Source organism: Mycteria americana, chromosome 5 (assembly GCF_035582795.1).
Source record: "Mycteria americana isolate JAX WOST 10 ecotype Jacksonville Zoo and Gardens chromosome 5, USCA_MyAme_1.0, whole genome shotgun sequence".
Lineage (NCBI taxonomy): Eukaryota > Metazoa > Chordata > Aves > Ciconiiformes > Ciconiidae > Mycteria > Mycteria americana.
This window is the reverse complement of record NC_134369.1, coordinates 47,412,244-47,416,828: the sequence shown is the minus strand read 5'-3', so window position 1 is coordinate 47,416,828 and position 4,585 is coordinate 47,412,244. Positions and strand designations below refer to the sequence as shown.

Here is a 4,585-nt window from a genome sequence, read left to right as displayed (position 1 = left end):
GTGAGCGCGCGCGGCGGCGGGGGCCGGGGGAGGTGTGTGACAGCGCCGCGCTGCCATGGAAACCGCGCCCCTTCCCGCCGGCCCGCGCGAACGGCGCCGGGATCGGGGGCGCGGGGGCTGCCGGAGGCCCGTTCGGGGCTGCCGCCGTCCTGCCGGGCGCGGCAGAGGAGCGGGTGGAGAGCCGCTCCGAGGCTGGGTGAGCCGCCTCCCCCCCGGCCCGTGCCTGTTCCCGGCGCCCCGGGAGGGAGCTCCGCTGGGGTGCCACGCCGGGGAGGCGTCAGGGAGCGGCGTGAGACCCTCGAAAGCCGAGGTCGGCGGCGTTTCCGTTACTTCCCGCGGCGCTGCCGGCTGGGGCGGGCAGAAGGACGCGCTGTCTCGATGGAGTAACAACCGAGGGTGGATATTGAGGAAGCAATAAGTGTTTCTACGGGTGTTTCTGCTCAGTGTTATCGGTGCCGGCTTCGCGAAGGGAGCCGCGGGATCCCCTCCCGAGCGGCGGGGCACGGGGAGGAGCCGCGGAGACTTTTGCTTGGGGAGAGAAATGGAGGTAGGGGGATTTTTTTAGGCGTGTTCAGTGTGAGGGTGTAGGTTGCCGCTGTTTGACGTGGAGAAAGGAAGAACGCTTTGGCGTTGAGGTGTATAAAAGTTAAAAGACCTACGGCCCTCACGGTGGTTAGATTTGGGAAAGGGGTGCTAGGGTGCCCAGATGACTCTTGGTGAAGCTCTGGTGAATGCTTTCAAGGGGCGCGGCTAAATTAGTAGTGTCACGCTGAAATTTGCACCGGGGCTCTCGCCAAGCTTAGGCTGAAGCAGAAGCCCTCTGCACCCAAAATCACTCTGCACCCAGAATCTGTTTTCTAAGAATACCGGTTGGTCCAATAAAAGACGTCACTTACAGCCCCTGTAGGTACACAGTTACGAAGCTGTAAAGGGCCACTCGCTGCCACACTGCAGGAGGATAAAACTAACGCAGCAGTCTCTTGGAAAGCTGCCTTGGTCTAATTAAATAGAAAAATTGAAAACTCACTTGGCCGGAAATGAGATTATAATAATAAATAATATGTATTTGGAGCCTCAGTACGGGAAAAAGAAGATTGAAACTGCTGATAACACATGTTTGTGAGTTGTTTCTGTTTTTTTTCTAGCATTTAAAGCTCCAGATCCAGAATTTTACCCCAAATGTATGTGTGCAAAGAAAGTTGTGCCATTCTTTATGGAAATGCTGGGAAATTCTGCCAATGAATTCAGTTATTCTTTCTGTTGTCATTTTTAAACTCTGTACTTTTACGAAGCTTAAATTTTTGTCAAAACAATCCAAGAAAGCATTTCTTTTACTAGATAAAAGTAAGTCCAGAAAAAATGCAATGACTTTTTGCTTCTGTAAAAAAAAAAGGTAAAAATGTATTTTTATACATTTATACATTATTGTACAATAACAGACACTAGTCATGAGTGTCTAGTGTAAAAGCTGCTCATCTGGAAATTAGAACTTGTTACCGTTAGAGCTGCTCATCTGGAAAATAGATTTTGTTACTGGTTTAGTACAGAAAATAGACCTTCCGTTCTGAATGATTTTTGGTGTGCTTGAGCAATAAATAACAATATGAATTGAATTACATGATTCATCTATTTTCTTTCCTAAAATACTTGCCTAAATATTTGTATCTCTAATTATTTTCTAATATCTTTCTTTATATCCAAATATTTCCCAATAATATTTTAGGAAACAGAAGGGAAGTTCTTGTGTACCTCAGGTAGACTTCATTTCCTTCCCCTCAGACCAGACAGGCTCCTTTTTACAAGGAGATGCTCCTGTTGTGGTGTTTTGGGTTTTGCACGTTCTTTTGTCAGAAATATTCAAGAATGTGGGTGAGACTTTCTTGTCTTGAAAATTACCAGTGTTTCTGTGTGTGGCAAACTCTAAGTGAGGTTGTGTTTTGCTGTCTTAAGGTTTCTTATTATTATTCCAGCATTGGTTTTACTTTTGTTGTTTCAGGAGAGTTTGGTTGGGGTTTTTTGTTTGTTTGTTTTCTTTTGCTTCCTGTTCATGCTTTCAGTCTTGGCAGTCTATGCAGCATCCCAATATTTTTGGATTGTACACTCTGTGTAGCTCCCAAATCTTTATATTAGATGTGCTTCAACTTTTTGGCTTAGTATCTAAAATCTGCCTTATGCAGGTGATATTTACGTGTGTTTCTCTGTGTTGGGAAATGAGTGTTCTACCTTGTCACTGGACTCAGGCCAGTGCTGTTGAGGTCAACTGTAATGTTTGTGTAAATGTTTTACTAACTTGTTGAACTTGGTTAACTTTCAAGTTCTTGAAATTCATCCCGCATAATTATCTGAGCATGTTTCACTGCTTGTATTGAGCAATGATAAACTCAAATTTGAATGAAGCAACTCGACTGATATTCTGTGTGCCTCGATGACCTTATAATTTGCCTGATACATAGTCCACTCCTACTAGCTGAAAGCGAAGGTGAAGAAAAGAAGTGCAGGCGCAGTGTCTCTTGTCGCAGTGCTCCGAAGTGGTTTTCATTAGGAATCTCTGGAGTGGAATAGCTGTTGCTTCCATCCTGCTTCAGGTGTGTGCCTAAAGTATTCATGATTGATGTTGATTATTGCTGCTCATTTATAAAGGTGGTAACTGGAGCCTACTGATGGTGATCTGTGCGTTTTACCTGCTTGCTTATATTAATTAACTTATGCTTATATTACTGTTACCCTGTTTTCTCCTTTCTGTTTGTTGTTAATTTTATCTATCCTGTTGTATTCTGATAGCAGCTAGGATTTTAAGTTGTTTGAGAGGAACTCTCTTGGAAATGTTTTTCCTTCTCAGTAACTAATCTCTTGTCTATCTCTACCCTCAATTTTTTCTTCCATTCTTTCTTCTGACCCTCTCTTTCCGGATTCCTTTTCCATTGCCATTTCTGTTACGCTCTGCCCATTTCCATCTTGTCTCTGATTTCTTACTCTCATCTATTTTTATGCTTCATGTAGACACTGTTTTGCTAGTGCGCTTGGTTAAATGGTCTGCACCACTCATCGAAGAGGCTCAGTGTCCTTTTTTCATTCTTAATGAGGGTGGAGAAAAATAAAATCCCAAGATGGTTGGGTTTGGGTTTTTTTTTTTTTTTTTTTTGTCCTTATGAGTATAAAGGTGGAAAGGAAAAAAGTCAGGGGAGAAGTAGAGAATGGAAAGTGTGAAATGGTGGTGGATGTCTGAGAAAGGATAGAGAAGAGAAGCTTAGTGAGGGAGTTTAATGGGAGGCTAAGGCTCATCCACTAGTAGATCTGGCAAGAAAAGTATGTGTTAATGATAGCAGCCGCTCAGATATTTTCGGATCATGGGAGACTCTGAGGCTCGCGTAAGTGTCACATGTGCCGTTTGTAATAGGACTCTGGAGTTTGTTCTTAAGGCAGGTGCTTGGGTTGTGTTTGTGATTGTTCAGTAAGCAAAATCCTTACGTTGCATGAGAATAACAACACCTCTTCTGACCAGCTGGAAGGTAGTACTCATTAATGCAGCGTATGTTCTGTTAAAACAGCACAGCTTCTTGGATTTTCAGTAGACCTCCTTGCTGTGATGAAGCAAACATGGGTAATGCCAGCTGCATCTTATTACAAATCCATAGCTATGAAGCTGCCAAAAGGCTCATTACTTTTCATGAGCTCTATTCAGGATAGGACTTTTAAGCTGTTACAGGTTAGAATTAAGTTTTTACTCATTTCCACATAAAATGCAAATGCTTTGGAAACTATTACAGTTGGAGCTGATCTGTTACAGAGGGTGGCCAGGGCTATTGCCCATGGGTGGAACTGTAAAGTCACTTCTTCCTCTTCTCAGAACGTGCTTCTAAGGCAGACTGGGTCAAGAGCTTGTACTTCTGCCCGCAGCGCTCTGCGTTTACTAGGAATGGGAAGATACAAATAAAGGTCACAGAAGGCAGGCAAGGTTACCCTTCTGCAGCGGGCTGTGCATTTTGTTTGCCCTAGAGACAGCTGAACACTTGAGTGAGTTAGAGATGCACTTGAGGAATGACCCAATGTGACAACGTTTACTGAGAATGGGTAAAAGTTAATCTCACTTTGCTGTAACTGGGGACAAAGGTGAAGGATGGAAATAATAAAAGTCATAAAAGGGCTAAATCTGGGATAAAAGGCAGTAGAGGATAAGTGAGTTCTTTGGGCGTGGGAGAAAGGTGTGTGGAAATAGAAGCTGTGTCACATTTACATAGAAAGGAAAGGAGAGGGGTTAGGATTAGGAATGAATAAACGTAGGATGGAGACAGCAAATAAAGATTTCGAGAGAATGAACATAGTGGGGCTGAGCAGATTGCTAAAAGACAACCAAATGTAAGGGCTAGAGGTGGGTGAGGGTCTCAGGCGGAGCAGATGAACAGGCATATGAAGTAGAATATCCAGTGCTGTGGGTGGATGGATGTGTTACCAAGTGTTTGGAGAATGATAAGGAGCTGTCTGCACCTTCTGTATGCTGAGTGCTCTGTGTGTGTATCAGTGTAGGCGATACTGCATATGGTGGGGCATCTGGCCACAAGCTCCCTTCTGCTGTTAAAATGGAAAT

At 44.1% G+C, this 4,585-nt stretch overlaps 1 protein-coding gene across 5 annotated transcripts in view; it reads left to right on the top strand.

The window, feature by feature from the left end:
* The window catches only part of ENTPD5 (ectonucleoside triphosphate diphosphohydrolase 5 (inactive)), a 31,572-nt gene that overhangs the window by 268 nt on the left and 26,719 nt on the right, over window positions 1–4,585 (top strand). The window contains exon 1 of one of the 5 annotated variants that reach the window (XM_075503218.1): window positions 76–547. The exons of 3 other annotated variants lie outside the window; for them this stretch is intronic. The gene's annotated coding sequence lies outside the window, so the exon portion shown is untranslated. Of the gene's footprint in view, window positions 1–75; window positions 548–2,457; window positions 2,586–4,585 lie in introns of those variants that run through there. One more of the 5 variants, XM_075503219.1, reaches the window with a different exon arrangement.